Below are 18,744 nucleotides of genomic sequence, written 5' to 3' on the forward strand. Positions count from 1 at the left end.
GCTCAGTCAGACCGAGTGCTGACATTTGGCAAGACGCTCCTCGGGGCGCATCTTGCTTGGGCTTCTCTCCTGGAGGCGCTCAGTCAGACCAAGTGCTAACATAAGGCAAGATGCTCCTCGCGGCGCGTCTTGCTGGGGCCTCTCTCCTGGAGGTGCTCAATCAGACCCAGTGTTCACAGGTGGCAAGACACTCCTCGGGGCGTGTCTTGCTTGGGTCTCTCTCCTGGAGGCGCTCAGTCAGACCCAGTGCTGACATGTGGCAAGAAGCTCCTCGGGGCGCGTCTTGCTTGGGCTTCTCTCCTGGAGGCCCTCAGTCAGACCCATTGTTGACATGTGGCAAGACGCTCCTCGGGGCGCGTCTTGCTTGGGCCTCTCTCCAGAAGGCCCTCAATCAGACCCAGTGTTGACACGTGGCAAGACGGTCCTCGGGGCACTTCTTGCTTGGGCCTCTCTCCTGGATGCCCTCAGTCAGAGCCATTGTTGACATGTGGCAAGACGCTCCTCGGGGCGCGTCTTGCTTGGGCCTCTCTCCTGGAGGCGCTCAGTCAGACCGAGTGCTGACATTTGGCAAGACGCTCCTCGGGGCGCATCTTGCTTGGGCTTCTCTCCTGGAGGCCCTCAGTCAGACCCAGTGTTGACATGTTGCAAGACGCTCCTTGGGGCGCATCTTGCTTGGGCTTCTCTCCTGGAGGCGCTCAATCAGACCGAGTGCTGACATGTGGCAAGACGCTCCTCAGGGCACGTCTTGCTTGGACCTCCCTCCTGGAGGCGCTCAGTCAGACCGAGTAGTGACATGTGGCAAGACGCTCCTCGGGGCGTTTCTTGCTTGGACCTCTCTCCTGGAGGCGCTCAGTTACACCGAGTAGTGACATGTGGCAAGACGCTCCTCGGGGCGGGTCTTGCTTGGGCCTCTCTCCTGGAGGCGCTCAGTCAGACCCATTGTTGACATGTGGCAAGACGCTCCTCGGGGCGCGTCTTGCTTGGGCCTCTCTCCAGAAGGCCCTCAATCAGACCCAGTGTTGACACGTGGCAAGACGGTCCTCGGGGCACTTCTTGCTTGGGCCTCTCTCCTGGATGCCCTCAGTCAGAGCCATTGTTGACATGTGGCAAGACGCTCCTCGGGGCGCGTCTTGCTTGGGCCTCTCTCCTGGAGGCGCTCAGTCAGACCGAGTGCTGACATTTGGCAAGACGCTCCTCGGGGCGCATCTTGCTTGGGCTTCTCTCCTGGAGGCCCTCAGTCAGACCCAGTGTTGACATGTTGCAAGACGCTCCTCGGGGCGCATCTTGCTTGGGCTTCTCTCCTGGAGGCGCTCAGTCAGACCGAGTGCTGACATGTGGCAAGACGCTCCTCAGGGCACGTCTTGCTTGGACCTCCCTCCTGGAGGCGCTCAGTCAGACCGAGTAGTGACATGTGGCAAGACGCTCCTCGGGGCGTTTCTTGCTTGGACCTCTCTCCTGGAGGCGCTCAGTTACACCGAGTAGTGACATGTGGCAAGACGCTCCTCGGGGCGGGTCTTGCTTGGGCCTCTCTCCTGGAGGCGCTCAGTCAGACCGAGTGCTGACATAAGGCAAGACGCTCCTCGGGGCGCGTCTTGCTTGGGCCTCTCTCCTGGAGGCGCTCAGTCAGACCCAGAGTTCACATGTGGCAAGACGCTCCTCGGGGCGCGTCTTGCTTGGGCCTCTCTCCTGGAGGCGCTCAGTCAGACCCAGTGTTGACATGTGGCAAGACGCTCCTCGGGGCGCGTCTTGCTTGGGCCTCTCTCCTGGAGGCGCTCAGTCAGACCGAGGGCTGACATTTGGTAAGATGCTCCTCGGGGCGCATCTTGCTTGGGCTTCTCTCCTGGAGGCCCTCAGTCAGACCCAGTGTTGACATGTGGCAAGACGCTCCTCGGGGCGCATCTTGCTTGGGCTTCTCTCCTGGAGGCGCTCAGTCAGACCGAGTGCTGACATGTGGCAAGACGCTCCTCGGGGCGCATCTTGCTTGGGCTTCTCTCCTAGAGGCCCTCAGTCAGACCCAGTGTTGACATGTGGCAAGACGCTCCTCGGGGCAAGTCTTGCTTGGACCTCCCTCCTGGAGGCGCTCAGTCAGACCGAGTAGTGACATGTGGCAAGACGCTCCTCGGGGCGTGTCTTGCTTGGACCTCTCTCCTGGAGGCGCTCAGTTAGACCGAGTAGTGACATGTGGCAAGACGCTCCTCGGGGCGGGTCTTGCTTGGGCCTCTCTCCTGGAGGCGCTCAGTCAGACCGAGTGCTAACATAAGGCAAGATGCTCCTCGCGGCGCGTCTTGCTGGGGCCTCTCTCCTGGAGGTGCTCAATCAGACCCATTGTTCACAGGTGGCAAGACGCTCCTCGGGGCGCGTCTTGCTTGGGCCTCTCTCCTGGAGGCGCTCAGTCAGACCCAGTGTTGACATGTGGCAAGACGCTCCTCGGGGCGCGTCTTGCTTGGGCCTCTCTCCTGGAGGCGCTCAGTCAGACCGAGTGCTGACATTTGGCAAGACGCTCCTCGGGGCGCATCTTGCTTGGGCTTCTCTCCTGGAGGCCCTCAGTCAGACCCAGTGTTGACATGTGGCAAGACGCTCCTCGGGTCGCATCTTGCTTGGGCTTCTCTCCTGGAGGCGCTCAGTCAGACCGAGTGCTGACATGTGGCAAGACGCTCCTCGGGGCGCATCTTGCTTGGGCTTCTCTCCTGGAGGCCCTCAGTCAGACCCAGTGTTGACATGTGGCAAGACGCTCCTCGGGGCGCGTCTTGCTTGGGCTTCTCTCCTGGAGGCCCTCAGTCAGACCCATTGTTGACATGTGGCAAGACGCTCCTCGGGGCACGTCTTGCTTGGACCTCTCTCCTGGAGGCGCTCAGTCAGACCGAGTAGTGACATGTGGCAAGACGCTCCTCGGGGCGTGTCTTGCTTGGACCTCACTCCTGGAGGCGCTCAGTTAGACCGAGTAGTGACATGTGGCAAGACGCTCCTCGGGGCGGGTCTTGCTTGGGCCTCTCTCCTGGAGGCGCTCAGTCAGACCGAGTGCTAACATAAGGCAAGATGCTCCTCGCGGCGCGTCTTGCTGGGGCCTCTCTCCTGGAGGTGCTCAATCAGACCCAGTGTTCACAGGTGGCAAGACGCTCCTCGGGGCGCGTCTTGCTTGGGCCTCTCTCCTGGAGGCGCTCAGTCAGACCCAGTGTTGACATGTGGCAAGACGCACCTCGGGGCGCGTCTTGCTTGGGCCTCTCTCCTGGAGGCCCTCAGTCAGACCCAGTGTTGACATGTTGCAATACGCTCCTCGGGGCGCGTCTTATTTGGGCCTCTCTCCCTGGGGCCCCTCAGTCAGACCCAGTGTTGACATGTGGCAAGACGCTCCTCGGGGTGCGTCTTGCTTGGGCTTCTCTCCTGGAGGCCCTCAGTCAGACCCATTGTTGACATGTGGCAAGACGCTCCTCGGGGCACGTCTTGCTTGGGCCTCTCTCCTGGAGGCGCTCAGTCAGACCGAGAAGTGACATGTGGCAAGACGCTCCTCGGGGCGCGTCTTCCTTGGACCTCCCTCCTGGAGGCGCTCAGTCAGACCGAGTAGTGACATGTGGCAAGACGCTCCTCGGGGCGTGTCTTGCTTGGACCTCTCTCCTGGAGGCGCTCAATTAGACCGAGTAGTGACATGTGGCAAGACGCTCCTCGGGGCGGGTCTTGCAAAGGCCTCTCTCCTGGAGGCGCTCAGTCAGACGGACTGCTGACATAAGGCAAGATGCTCCTCGCGGCGCGTCTTGCTTGGGCCTCTCTCCAGAAGGCCCTCAATCAGACCCAGTGTTGACACGTGGCAAGACGGTCCTCGGGGCGCTTCTTGCTTGGGCCTCTCTCCTGGAGGCGCTCAGTCAGACCCAGTGGTGACATGTGGCAAGACGCTCCTGGGGCTTGTATTGCTTGGGCCTCTCTCCTGGATGCCCTCTGTCAGACCCAGTGTTGACATGTGGCAAGACTCTCCTCGGGGTGCGTCTTGCTTGGGCTTATCTCATGGAGGCCCTCAGTCAGACCCAGTGTTGACATGTGTCAAGACGCTCCTCGGGGCGTGTCTTGCTTGGGCCTCTCTCCTGGAGGCGCTCAGTCAGACCCAGTGTTGACATGTGGCAAGACGCTCCTCGGGGCGCTTCTTGCTTGGGCTTCTCTCCTGGAGGCCCTCAGTCAGACCCATTGTTGACATGTGGCAAGACGCTCCTCGGGGTACGTTTTGCTTGGGCCTCTCTCCTGGAGGCACTCAGTCAGACCGAGTAGTGACATGTGACATGACGCTCCTCGGGGCGCATCTTGCTTGGGCCTCTCTCCTGGAGGCGCTCAGTCAGACCCAGTGTTGACATGTGGCAAGACGCTCCTCAGGGCACGTCTTGCTTGGGCCTTTCTCCTGCAGGCGCTCAGTCAGACCCAGAGGAGACATGTGTCAAGATGCTCCTCGGGGCGCGTCTTGCTTGGGCCTCTCTCCTGGAGGCGCTCAGTCAGACCGAGTGCTGACATGTGGCAAGACGCTCCTCCGGGCGCGTCTTGCTTGGGCCTCTCTCCTGGAGGCGCTCAGTCAGACCCAGTGTTCACATGTGGCAAGACGCTCCTCGGGGCGCGTCTTGCTTGGGCCTCTCTCCTGGAGGCGCTCAGTCAGACCCAGTGTTGACATGTGGCAAGACGCTCCTCGGGGCACGTCTTGCTTGGGCCTCTCTCCTGGAGGCGCTCAGTCAGACCGAGTGCTGACATGTGGCAAGACGCTCCTCGGGGCGCTTCTTGCTTGGGCTTCTCTCCTGGAGGCGCTCAGTCAGACCCAGTGGTGACATGTGGCAAGACGCTCCTCGGGGCGCGTATCGCTTGGGCCTCTCTCCTGGATGCCCTCTGTCAGACCCAGTGTTGACATGTGGCAAGACTCTCCTCGGGGCGCGTCTTGCTTGGGCTTCTCTCATGGAGGCCCTCAGTCAGACCCAGTGTTGACATGTATTTCAAGACGCTCCTCAGGGCGTGTCTTGCTTGGGCCTCTCTCCTGGAGGCGCTCAGTAAGACCCAGTGTTGACATGTGGCAAGACGCTCCTCAGGGCGCGTCTTGCTTGGACCTCCCTCCTGGAGGCGCTCAGTCAGACCCATTGTTGACATGTGGCAAGACGCTCCTCGGGGCGCGTCATGCTTGGGCCTCTCTCCAGAAGGCCCTCAATCAGACCCAGTGTTGACACGTGGCAAGACGGTCCTCGGGGCGCTTCTTGCTTGTGCCTCTCTCCTGGAGGCGCTCAGTCAGACCCAGTGTTGACATGTGGCAAGACGCTCCTCGGGGCACGTCTTGCTTGGGCCTCTCTCCTGGAGGCGCTCAGTCAGACCAAGTGCTGACATGTGGCAAGACGCTCCTCGGGGCGCGTCTTGCTTGGGCTTCTCTCCTGGAGGCCCTCAGTCAGACCCATTGTTGACATGTGGTAAGACGCTCCTCGGGGCGCGTCTTGCCTGGGCCTCTCTCCATAAGGCCCTCAATCAGACCCAGTGTTGACACGTGGCAAGACGCTCCTCGGGGCGCTTCTTGCTTGGGCTTCTCTCCTGGAGGCCCTAAGTCAGACCCAGTGTTGACATGTGGCAAGACGCTCCTCGGGGCGCGTCTTATTTGGGCCTCTCTCCTGGGGGCCCTCAGTCAGACCCAGTGTTGACATGTGGCAAGACGCTCCTCGGGGCGCGTCTTGCTTGGGCTTCTCTCCTGGAGGCCCTCAGGCAGACCCATTGTTGACATGTGGCAAGACGCTGCTCGGGGCGCGTCTTGCTTGGGCCTCTCTCCTGGAGGCGCTCAGTCAGACCGAGTGCTGACATGTGGCAAGACGCTCCTCAGGGCGCATCTTGCTTGGGCTTCTCTCCTGGAGGCCCTCAGTCAGACCCAGTGTTCACATGTAGCAAGACGCTCCTCGGGGCGCGTCTTGCTTGGGCTTCTCTCCTGGAGGCCCTCAGTCAGACCCATTGTTGACATGTGGCAAGACGCTCCTCAGGGCACGTCTTGCTTGGACCTCCCTCCTGGAGGCGCTCAGTCAGACCGAGTAGTGACATGTGGCAAGACGCTCCTCGGGGCGTGTCTTGCTTGGACCTCTCTCCTGGAGGCGCTCAGTTACACCGAGTAGTGACATGTGGCAAGACGCTCCTCGGGGCGGGTCTTGCTTGGGCCTCTCTCCTGGAGGCGCTCAGTCAGACCGAGTGCTGACATAAGGCAAGATGCTCCTCGCTGCGCGTCTTGCTGGGGCCTCTCTCCTGGAGGTGCTCAATCAGACCCAGTGTTGACATGTGGCAAGACGCTCCTCGGGGCGCGTCTTGCTTAGGCCTCTCTCCTGGAGGCGCTCAGTCAGACCGAGTGCTGACATTTGGCAAGACGCTCCTCGGGGCGCATCTTGCTTGGGCTTCTATCCTGGAGGCCCTCAGTCAGACCCAGTGTTGACATGTGGAAAGACGCTCCTCGGGGCGCATCTTGCTTGGGCTTCTCTCCTGGAGGCGCTCAGTCAGACCGAGTGCTGACATGTGGCAAGACGCTCCTCGGGGCGCATCTTGCTTGGGCTTCTCTCCTGGAGGCCCTCAGTCAGACCCAGTGTTGACATGTGGCAAGACGCTCCTCGGGGCGCGTCTTGCTTGGGCTTCTCTCCTGGAGCCCCTCAGTCAGACCCATTGTTGACATGTGGCAAGACGCTCCTCGGGGCACGTCTTGCTTGGACCTCCCTCCTGGAGGCGCTCAGTCAGACCAAGTAGTGACATGTGGCAAGACGCTCCTCGGGGCGTGTCTTGCTTGGACCTCTCTCCTGGAGGCGCTCAGTTAGACCGAGTAGTGACATGTGGCAAGACGCTCCTCGGGGCGGGTCTTGCTTGGGCCTCTCTCCTGGAGGCGCTCAGTCAGACCGAGTGCTAACATAAGGCAAGACGCTCCTCGGGGCGCGTCTTGCTTGGGCCTCTCTCCTGGAGGCGCTCAGTCAGACCGAGTGCTGACATGTGGCAAGACGCTCCTCGGGGCGCATCTTGCTTGGGCTTCTCTACTGGAGGCCCTCAGTCAGACCCAGTGTTGACATGTGGCAAGACGCTCCTCGGGGCGCGTCTTATTTGGGCCTCTCTCCTGGGGGCCCCTCAGTCAGACCCAGTGTTGACATGTGGCAAGACGCTCCTCGGGGCGCGTCTTGCTTGGGCTTCTCTCCTGGAGGCCCTCAGTCAGACCCATTGTTGACATGTGGCAAGACGCTCCTCGGGGCACGTCTTGCTTGGGCCTCTCTCCTGGAGGCGCTCAGTCAGACCGAGAAGTGACATGTGGCAAGACGCTCCTCGGGGCGCGTCTTGCTTGGACCTCCTTCCTGGAGGCGCTCAGTCAGACCGAGTAGTGACATGTGGCAAGACGCTCCTCGGGGCGTGTCTTGCTTGGACCTCTCTCCTGGAGGCGCTCAATTAGAGCGAGTAGTGACATGTGGCAAGACGCTCCTCGGGGCGCGTCTTGCTTGGGCTTCTCTCCTGGAGGCCCTCAGTCAGACCCATTGTTGACATGTGGCAAGACGCTGCTCGGGGCGCGTCTTGCTTGGGCCTCTCTCCTGGAGGCGCTCAGTCAGACCGAGTGCTGACATGTGGCAAGACGCTCCTCGGGGCGCATCTTGCTTGGGCTTCTCTCCTGGAGGCCCTCAGTCAGACCCAGTGTTGACATGTGGCAAGACGCTCCTCGGGGCGCGTCTTATTTGGGCCTCTCTCCTGGGGGCCCTCAGTCAGACCCAGTGTTGACATGTGGCAAGACGCTCCTCGGGGCGCGTCTTGCTTGGGCTTCTCTCCTGGAGGCCCTCAGTCAGACCAATTGTTGACATGTGGCAAGACGCTCCTCAGGGCAAGTCTTGCTTGGACCTCCCTCCTGGAGGCGCTCAGTCAGACCGAGTAGTGACATGTGGCAAGACGCTCCTCGGGGCGTGTCTTGCTTGGACCTCTCTCCTGGAGGCGCTCAGTTACACCGAGTAGTGACATGTGGCAAGACGCTCCTCGGGGCGGGTCTTGCTTGGGCCTCTCTCCTGGAGGCGCTCAGTCAGACCGAGTGCTGACATAAGGCAAGATGCTCCTCGCTGCGTGTCTTGCTGGGGCCTCTCTCCTGGAGGTGCTCAATCAGACCCAGTGTTCACATGTGGCAAGACGCTCCTCGGGGCGCGTCTTGCTTGGGCCTCTCTCCTGGAGGCGCTCAGTCAGACCCAGTGTTGACATGTGGCAAGACGCTCCTCGGGGCGTGTCTTGCTTGGGCCTCTCTCCTGGAGGCGCTCAGTCAGACCGAGTGCTGACATGTGGCAAGACGCTCCTCGGGGCGCATCTTGCTTGGGCTTCTCTACTGGAGGCCCTCAGTCAGACCCAGTGTTGACATGTGGCAAGACGCTCCTCGGGGCGCGTCTTATTTGGGCCTCTCTCCTGGGGGCCCCTCAGTCAGACCCAGTGTTGACATGTGGCAAGACGCTCCTCGGGGCGCGTCTTGCTTGGGCTTCTCTCCTGGAGGCCCTCAGTCAGACCCATTGTTGACATGTGGCAAGACGCTCCTCGGGGCACGTCTTGCTTGGGCCTCTCTCCTGGAGGCGCTCAGTCAGACCGAGAAGTGACATGTGGCAAGACGCTCCTCGGGGCGCGTCTTGCTTGGACCTCCTTCCTGGAGGCGCTCAGTCAGACCGAGTAGTGACATGTGGCAAGACGCTCCTCGGGGCGTGTCTTGCTTGGACCTCTCTCCTGGAGGCGCTCAATTAGACCGAGTAGTGACATGTGGCAAGACGCTCCTCGGGGCGCGTCTTGCTTGGGCTTCTCTCCTGGAGGCCCTCAGTCAGACCCATTGTTGACATGTGGCAAGACGCTGCTCGGGGCGCGTCTTGCTTGGGCCTCTCTCCTGGAGGCGCTCAGTCAGACCGAGTGCTGACATGTGGCAAGACGCTCCTCGGGGCGCATCTTGCTTGGGCTTCTCTCCTGGAGGCCCTCAGTCAGACCCAGTGTTGACATGTGGCAAGACGCTCCTCGGGGCGCGTCTTATTTGGGCCTCTCTCCTGGGGGCCCTCAGTCAGACCCAGTGTTGACATGTGGCAAGACGCTCCTCGGGGCGCGTCTTGCTTGGGCTTCTCTCCTGGAGGCCCTCAGTCAGACCCATTGTTGACATGTGGCAAGACGCTCCTCAGGGCAAGTCTTGCTTGGACCTCCCTCCTGGAGGCGCTCAGTTACACCGAGTAGTGACATGTGGCAAGACGCTCCTCGGGGCGGGTCTTGCTTGGGCCTCTCTCCTGGAGGCGCTCAGTCAGACCGAGTGCTGACATAAGGCGAGATGCTCCTCGCTGCGTGTCTTGCTTGGGCCTCTCTCCTGGAGGCGCTCAGTCAGACCCAGTGTTGACATGTGGCAAGACGCTCCTCGGGGCGTGTCTTGCTTGGGCCTCTCTCCTGGAGGCGCTCAGTCTGACCGAGTGCTGACATTTGGCAAGACGCTCCTCGGGGCGCATCTTGCTTGGGCTTCTCTCCTGGAGGCCCTCAGTCAGACCCAGTGTTGACATGTGGCAAGACGCTCCTCGGGGCGCATCTTGCTTGGGCTTCTCTCCTGGAGGCGCTCAGTCAGACCGAGTGCTGACATGTGGCAAGACGCTCCTCGGGGCGCATCTTGCTTGGGCTTCTCTCCTGGAGGCCCTCAGTCAGACCCAGTGTTGACATGTGGCAAGACGCTCCTCGGGGCGCGTCTTGCTTGGGCTTCTCTCCTGGAGGCGCTCAGTCAGACCGAGTGCTGACATGTGGCAAGACGCTCCTCGGGGCGCATCTTGCTTGGGCTTCTCTACTGGAGGCCCTCAGTCAGACCCAGTGTTGACATGTGGCAAGACGCTCCTCGGGGCGCGTCTTATTTGGGCCTCTCTCCTGGGGGCCCCTCAGTCAGACCCAGTGTTGACATGTGGCAAGACGCTCCTCGGGGCGCGTCTTGCTTGGGCTTCTCTCCTGGAGGCCCTCAGTCAGACCCATTGTTGACATGTGGCAAGACGCTCCTCGGGGCACGTCTTGCTTGGGCCTCTCTCCTGGAGGCGCTCAGTCAGACCGAGAAGTGACATGTGGCAAGACGCTCCTCGGGGCGCGTCTTGCTTGGACCTCCTTCCTGGAGGCGCTCAGTCAGACCGAGTAGTGACATGTGGCAAGACGCTCCTCGGGGCGCGTCTTGCTTGGGCTTCTCTCCTGGAGGCCCTCAGTCAGACCCATTGTTGACATGTGGCAAGACGCTGCTCGGGGCGCGTCTTGCTTGGGCCCCTCTCCTGGAGGCGCTCAGTCAGACCGAGTGCTGACATGTGGCAAGACGCTCCTCGGGGCGCATCTTGCTTGGGCTTCTCTCCTGGAGGCCCTCAGTCAGACCCAGTGTTGACATGTGGCAAGACGCTCCTCGGGGCGCGTCTTATTTGGGCCTCTCTCCTGGAGGCCCTCAGTCAGACCCAGTGTTGACATGTGGCAAGACGCTCCTCGGGGCGCGTCTTGCTTGGGCTTCTCTCCTGGAGGCCCTCAGTCAGACCCATTGTTGACATGTGGCAAGACGCTCCTCAGGGCAAGTCTTGCTTGGACCTCCCTCCTGGAGGCGCTCAGTCAGACCGAGTAGTGACATGTGGCAAGACGCTCCTCGGGGCGTGTCTTGCTTGGACCTCTCTCCTGGAGGCGCTCAGTTACACCGAGTAGTGACATGTGGCAAGACGCTCCTCGGGGCGGGTCTTGCTTGGGCCTCTCTCCTGGAGGCGCTCAGTCAGACCGAGTGCTGACATAAGGCAAGATGCTCCTCGCTGCGTGTCTTGCTGGGGCCTCTCTCCTGGAGGTGCTCAATCAGACCCAGTGTTCACATGTGGCAAGACGCTCCTCGGGGCGCGTCTTGCTTGGGCATCTCTCCTGGAGGCGCTCAGTCAGACCCAGTGTTGACATGTGGCAAGACGCTCCTCGGGGCGTGTCTTGCTTGGGCCTCTCTCCTGGAGGTGCTCAGTCTGACCGAGTGCTGACATTTGGCAAGACGCTCCTCGGGGCGCATCTTGCTTGGGCTTCTCTCCTGGAGGCCCTCAGTCAGACCCAGTGTTGACATGTGGCAAGACGCTCCTCGGGGCGCATCTTGCTTGGGCTTCTCTCCTGGAGGCGCTCAGTCAGACCGAGTGCTGACATGTGGCAAGACGCTCCTCGGGGCGCATCTTGCTTGGGCTTCTCTCCTGGAGGCCCTCAGTCAGACCCAGTGTTGACATGTGGCAAGACGCTCCTCGGGGCGCGTCTTGCTTGGGCTTCTCTCCTGGAGGCCCTCAGTCAGACCCATTGTTGACATGTGGCAAGACGCTCCTCGGGGCACGTCTTGCTTGGACCTCCCTCCTGGAGGCGCTCAGTCAGACCGAGTAGTGACATGTGGCAAGACGCTCCTCGGGGCGTGTCTTGCTTGGACCTCTCTCCTGGAGGCGCTCAGACCGAGTAGTGACATGTGGCAAGACGCTCCTCGGGGCGGGTCTTGCTTGGGCCTCTCTCCTGGAGGCGCTCAGTCAGACCGAGTGCTAACATAAGGCAAGATGCTCCTCGCGGCGCGTCTTGCTGGGGCCTCTCTCCTGGAGGTGCTCAATCAGACCCAGTGTTCACAGGTGGCAAGACGCTTCTCGGGGCGCGTCTTGCTTGGGCCTCTCTCCTGGAGGCGCTCAGTCAGACCCAGTGTTGACATGTGGCAAGACGCTCCTCGGGGCGCGTCTTGCTTGGGCTTCTCTCCTGGAGGCGCTCAGTCAGACCGAGTGCTGACATGTGGCAAGACGCTCCTCGGGGCGCGTCTTGCTTGGGCTTCTCTCCTGGAGGCCCTCAGTCAGACCCATTGTTGACATGTGGCAAGACGCTGCTCGGGGCGCGTCTTGCTTGGGCCTCTCTCCTGGAGGCGCTCAGTCAGACCGAGTGCTGACATGTGGCAAGACGCTCCTCGGGGCGCATCTTGCTTGGGCTTCTCTCCTGGAGGCCCTCAGTCAGACCCAGTGTTGACATGTGGCAAGACGCTCCTCGGGGCGCGTCTTATTTGGGCCTCTCTCCTGGGGGCCCTCAGTCAGACCCAGTGTTGACATGTGGCAAGACGCTCCTCGGGGCGCGTCTTGCTTGGGCTTCTCTCCTGGAGGCCCTCAGTCAGACCCATTGTTGGCATGTGGCAAGACGCTCCTCAGGGCACGTCTTGCTTGGACCTCCCTCCTGGAGGCGCTCAGTCAGACCGAGTAGTGACATGTGGCAAGACGCTCCTCGGGGCGTGTCTTGCTTGGACCTCTCTCCTGGAGGAGCTCAGTTACACCGAGTAGTGACATGTGGCAAGACGCTCCTCGGGGCGGGTCTTGCTTGGGCCTCTCTCCTGGAGGCGCTCAGTCAGACCGAGTGCTGACATAAGGCAAGATGCTCCTCGCTGCGCGTCTTGCTGGGGCCTCTCTCCTGGAGGTGCTCAGTCAGACCCAGTGTTGACATGTGGCAAGACGCTCCTCAAGGCACGTCTTGCTTGGGCCTCTCTCCTGGAGGCGCTCAGTCAGACCGAGTGTTGACATGTGGCAAGATGCTCCTCGGGGCGCATCTTGCTTGGGCTTCTCTCCTGGAGGCGCTCAGTCAGACCGAGTGCTGACATGTGGCAAGACGCTCCTCGGGGCGCATCTTGCTTGGGCTTCTCTCCTGGAGGCCCTCAGTCAGACCCAGTGTTGACATGTGGCAAGACGCTCCTCGGGGCGCGTCTTGCTTGGGCTTCTCTCCTGGAGGCCCTCAGTCAGACCCATTGTTGACATGTGGCAAGACGCTCCTCGGGGCACGTCTTGCTTGGACCTCCCTCCTGGAGGCGCTCAGTCAGACCGAGTAGTGACATGTGGCAAGACGCTCCTCGGGGCGTGTCTTGCTTGGACCTCTCTCCTGGAGGCGCTCAGACCGAGTAGTGACATGTGGCAAGACGCTCCTCGGGGCGGGTCTTGCTTGGGCCTCTCTCCTGGAGGCGCTCAGTCAGACCGAGTGCTAACATAAGGCAAGATGCTCCTCGCGGCGCGTCTTGCTGGGGCCTCTCTCCTGGAGGTGCTCAATCAGACCCAGTGTTCACAGGTGGCAAGACGCTTCTCGGGGCGCGTCTTGCTTGGGCCTCTCTCCTGGAGGCGCTCAGTCGGACCCAGTGTTGACATGTGGCAAGACGCTCCTCGGGGCGCGTCTTGCTTGGGCTTCTCTCCTGGAGGCGCTCAGTCAGACCGAGTGCTGACATGTGGCAAGACGCTCCTCGGGGCGCGTCTTGCTTGGGCTTCTCTCCTGGAGGCCCTCAGTCAGACCCATTGTTGACATGTGGCAAGACGCTGCTCGGGGCGCGTCTTGCTTGGGCCTCTCTCCTGGAGGCGCTCAGTCAGACCGAGTGCTGACATGTGGCAAGACGCTCCTCGGGGCGCATCTTGCTTGGGCTTCTCTCCTGGAGGCCCTCAGTCAGACCCAGTGTTGACATGTGGCAAGACGCTCCTCGGGGCGCGTCTTATTTGGGCCTCTCTCCTGGGGGCCCTCAGTCAGACCCAGTGTTGACATGTGGCAAGACGCTCCTCGGGGCGCGTCTTGCTTGGGCTTCTCTCCTGGAGGCCCTCAGTCAGACCCATTGTTGGCATGTGGCAAGACGCTCCTCAGGGCACGTCTTGCTTGGACCTCCCTCCTGGAGGCGCTCAGTCAGACCGAGTAGTGACATGTGGCAAGACGCTCCTCGGGGCGTGTCTTGCTTGGACCTCTCTCCTGGAGGAGCTCAGTTACACCGAGTAGTGACATGTGGCAAGACGCTCCTCGGGGCGGGTCTTGCTTGGGCCTCTCTCCTGGAGGCGCTCAGTCAGACCGAGTGCTGACATAAGGCAAGATGCTCCTCGCTGCGCGTCTTGCTGGGGCCTCTCTCCTGGAGGTGCTCAATCAGACCCAGTGTTCACATGTGGCAAGACGCTCCTCGGGGCGCGTCTTGCTTGGGCCTCTCTCCTGGAGGCGCTCAGTCAGACCCAGTGTTGACATGTGGCAAGACGCTCCTCAAGGCACGTCTTGCTTGGGCCTCTCTCCTGGAGGCTCTCAGTCAGACCGAGTGCTGACATTTGGCAAGACGCTCCTCGGCGCGCATCTTGCTTGGGCTTCTCTCCTGGAGGCCCTCAGTCAGACCCAGTGTTGACATGTGGCAAGACGCTCCTCGGGGCGCATCTTGCTTGGGCTTCTCTCCTGGAGGCGCTCAGTCAGACCGAGTGCTGACATGTGGCAAGACGCTCCTCGGGGCGCATCTTGCTTGGGCTTCTCTCCTGGAGGCCCTCAGTCAGACCCAGTGTTGACATGTGGCAAGACGCTCCTCGGGGCGCGTCTTGCTTGGGCTTCTCTCCTGGAGGCCCTCAGTCAGACCCATTGTTGACATGTGGCAAGACGCTCCTCGGGGCACGTCTTGCTTGGACCTCCCTCCTGGAGGCGCTCAGTCAGACCGAGTAGTGACATGTGGCAAGACGCTCCTCGGGGCGTGTCTTGCTTGGACCTCTCTCCTGGAGGCGCTCAGTTAGACCGAGTAGTGACATGTGGCAAGACGCTCCTCGGGGCGGGTCTTGCTTGGGCCTCTCTCCTGGAGGCGCTCAGTCAGACCGAGTGCTAACATAAGGCAAGATGCTCCTCGCGGCGCGTCTTGCTGGGGCCTCTCTCCTGGAGGTGCTCAATCAGACCCAGTGTTCACAGGTGGCAAGACGCTCCTCGGGGCGCGTCTTGCTTGGGCCTCTCTCCTGGAGGCGCTCAGTCAGACCCATTGTTGACATGTGGCAAGACGCTCCTCGGGGCGCGTCTTGCTTGGGCTTCTCTCCTGGAGGCGCTCAGTCAGACCGAGTGCTGACATGTGGCAAGACGCTCCTCGGGGCGCATCTTGCTTGGGCTTCTCTACTGGAGGCCCTCAGTCAGACCCAGTGTTGACATGTTGCAATACGCTCCTCGGGGCGCGTCTTATTTGGGCCTCTCTCCTGGGGGCCCCTCAGTCAGACCCAGTGTTGACATGTGGCAAGACGCTCCTCGGGGCGCGTCTTGCTTGGGCTTCTCTCCTGGAGGCCCTCAGTCAGACCCATTGTTGACATGTGGCAAGACGCTCCTCGGGGCACGTCTTGCTTGGGCCTCTCTCCTGGAGGCGCTCAGTCAGACCGAGAAGTGACATGTGGCAAGACGCTCCTCGGGGCGCGTCTTGCTTGGACCTCCCTCCTGGAGGCGCTCAGTCAGACCGAGTAGTGACATGTGGCAAGACGCTCCTCGGGGCGTGTCTTGCTTGGACCTCTCTCCTGGAGGCGCTCAATTAGACCGAGTAGTGACATGTGGCAAGACGCTCCTCGGGGCGGGTCTTGCAAAGGCCTCTCTCCTGGAGGCGCTCAGTCAGACCGACTGCTGACATAAGGCAAGATGCTCCTCGCGGCGCGTCTTGCTGGGGCCTCTCTCCTGGAGGTGCTCAATCAGACCCAGTGGTGACACGTGGCAAGACACTCCTCGGGGCGCATCTTGCTTGGGCCTCTCTCCTGGAGGCGCTCAGTCAGACCGAGTGCTGACATGTGGCAAGAAGCTCCTCGGGGCGCGTCATGCTTGGGCTTCTCTCCTGGAGGCCCTCAGTCAGACCCATTGTTGACATGTGGCAAGACGCTCCTCGGGGCGCGTCTTGCTTGGGCCTCTCTCCAGAAGGCCCTCAATCAGACCCAGTGTTGACACGTGGCAAGACGGTCCTCGGGGCGCTTCTTGCTTGGGCCTCTCTCCTGGAGGCGCTCAGTCAGACCCAGTGGTGACATGTGGCAAGACGCTCCTGGGGCTTGTATTGCTTGGGCCTCTCTCCTGGATGCCCTCTGTCAGACCCAGTGTTGACATGTGGCAAGACTCTCCTCGGGGTGCGTCTTGCTTGGGCTTCTCTCATGGAGGCCCTCAGTCAGACCCAGTGTTGACATGTGTCAAGACGCTCCTCGGGGCGTGTCTTGCTTGGGCCTCTCTCCTGGAGGCTCTCAGTCAGACCCAGTGTTGACATGTGGCAAGACGCTCCTCGGGGCGCTTCTTGCTTGGGCTTCTCTCCTGGAGGCCCTCAGTCAGACCCATTGTTGACATGTGGCAAGACGCTCCTCGGGGCACGTCTTGCTTGGGCCTCTCTCCTGGAGGCGCTCAGTCAGACCGAGTAGTGACATGTGACATGACGCTCCTCGGGGCGCATCTTGCTTGGGCCTCTCTCCTGGAGGCGCTCAGTCAGACCCAGTGTTGACATGTGGCAAGACGCTCCTCGGGGCCCGTCTTGCTTGGGCCTCTCTCCTGGAGGTTCTCAGTCAGGCCCAGTGTTGAAATGTGGCAAGATGCTCCTCGGGGCGCGTCTTGCTGGGGCTTCTCTCATGGAGGCACTCAGTCAGACCCAGTGTTGACATGTGGCAAGACGCTCCTCAGGGCACGTCTTGCTTGGGCCTCTCTCCTGGATGCGCTCAGTCAGACCGAGTGCTGACATGTGGCAAGACGCTCCTCCGGGCGCGTCTTGCTTGGGCCTCTCTCCTGGAGGCGCTCAGTCAGACCCAGTGTTCACATGTGGCAAGACGCTCCTCGGGGAGCGTCTTGCTTGGGCCTCTCTCCTGGAGGCGCTCAGTCAGACCCAGTGTTGACATGTGGCAAGACGCTCCTCGGGGCACGTCTTGCTTGGGCCTCTCTCCTGGAGGCGCTCAGTCAGACCGAGTGCTGACATGTGGCAAGACGCTCCTCGGGGCGCTTCTTGCTTGGGCCTCTCTCCTGGAGGCGCTCAGTCAGACCCAGTGGTGACATGTGGCAAGACACTCCTCGGGGCGCGTATCGCTTGGGCCTCTCTCCTGGATGCCCTCTGTCAGACCCAGTGTTGACATGTGGCAAGACTCTCCTCGGGGCGCGTCTTGCTTGGGCTTCTCTCATGGAGGCCCTCAGTCAGACCCAGTGTTGACATATATTTCAAGACGCTCCTCGGGGCGTGTCTTGCTTGGGCCTCTCTCCTGGAGGCGCTCAGTAAGACCCAGTGTTGACATGTGGCAAGACGCTCCTCAGGGCGCGTCATGCTTGGGCCTCTCTCCAGAAGGCCCTCAATCAGACCCAGTGTTGACACGTGGCAAGACGGTCCTCGGGGCGCTTCTTGCTTGTGCCTCTCTCCTGGAGGCGCTCAGTCAGACCCAGTGTTGACATGTGGCAAGACGCTCCTCGGGGCACATCTTGCTTGGGCCTCTCTCCTGGAGGCGTTCAGTCAGACCGAGTGCTGACATGTGGCAAGACGCTCCTCGGGGCGCGTCTTGCTTGGGCTTCTCTCCTGGAGGCCCTCAGTCAGACCCATTGTTGACATGTGGCAAGACGCTCCTCGGGGCGCGTCTTGCTTGGGCCTCTCTCCATAAGGCCCTCAATCAGACCCAGTGTTGACACGTGGCAAGACGCTCCTCGGGGCGCTTCTTGCTTGGGCTTCTCTCCTGGAGGCCCTAAGTCAGACCCAGTGTTGACATGTGGCAAGACGCTCCTCGGGGCGCGTCTTATTTGGGCCTCTCTCCTGGGGGCCCTCAGTCAGACCCAGTGTTGACATGTGGCAAGACGCTCCTCGGGGCGCGTATTGCTTGGGCTTCTCTTCTGGAGGCCCTCAGTCAGACCCATTGTTGACATGTGGCAAGACGCTGCTCGGGGCGCGTCTTGCTTGGGCCTCTCTCCTGGAGGCGCTCAGTCAGACCGAGTGCTGACATGTGGCAAGACGCTCCTCAGGGCGCATCTTGCTTGGGCTTCTCTCCTGGAGGCCCTCAGTCAGACCCAGTGTTGACATGTGGCAAGATGCTCCTCGGGGCGCGTCTTATTTGGGCCTCTCTCCTGGGGGCCCTCAGTCAGACCCAGTGTTGACATGTGGCAAGACGCTCCTCGGGGCGCATCTTGCTTGGGCTTCTCTCCTGGAGGCCCTCAGTCAGACCCATTGTTGACATGTGGCAAGACGCTCCTCAGGGCACGTCTTGCTTGGACCTCCCTCCTGGAGGCGCTCAGTCAGACCGAGTAGTGACATGTGGCAAGACGCTCCTCGGGGCGTGTCTTGCTTGGACCTCTCTCCTGGAGGCGCTCAGTTACACCGAGTAGTGACATGTGGCAAGACGCTCCTCGGGGCGGGTCTTGCTTGGGCCTCTCTCCTGGAGGCGCTCAGTCAGACCGAGTGCTGACATAAGGCAAGATGCTCCTCGCTGCGCGTCTTGCTGGGGCCTCTCTCCTGGAGGTGCTCAATAAGACCCAGTGTTCACATGTGGCAAGACGCTCCTCGGGGCGCGTCTTGCTTGGGCCTCTCTCCTGTAGGCGCTCAGTCAGACCCAGTGTTGACATGTGGCAAGACGCTTCTCGGGGCGCGTCTTGCTTGGGCCTCTCTCCTGGAGGCGCTCAGTCAGACCGAGTGCTGACATTTGGCAAGACGCTCCTCGGGGCGCATCTTGCTTGGGCTTCTCTCCTGGAGGCCCTCAGTCAGACCCAGTGTTGACATGTGGCAAGACGCTCCTCGGGGCGCATCTTGCTTGGGCTTCTCTCCTGGAGGCGCTCAGTCAGACCGAGTGGTGACATCTGGCAAGACGCTCCTCGGGGCGCATCTTGCTTGGGCTTCTCTCCTGGAGGCCCTCAGTCAGACCCAGTGTTGACATGTGGCAAGACGCTCCTCGGGGCGCGTCTTGCTTGGGCTTCTCTCCTGGAGGCCCTCAGTCAGACCCATTGTTGACATGTGGCAAGACGCTCCTCGGGGCACGTCTTGCTTGGACCTCCCTCCTGGAGGCGCTCAGTCAGACCGAGTAGTGACATGTGGCAAGA

The sequence above is a fragment of the Nothobranchius furzeri genome, chromosome 9, assembly GCF_043380555.1.
Source record: "Nothobranchius furzeri strain GRZ-AD chromosome 9, NfurGRZ-RIMD1, whole genome shotgun sequence".
Taxonomy (NCBI): domain Eukaryota; kingdom Metazoa; phylum Chordata; class Actinopteri; order Cyprinodontiformes; family Nothobranchiidae; genus Nothobranchius; species Nothobranchius furzeri.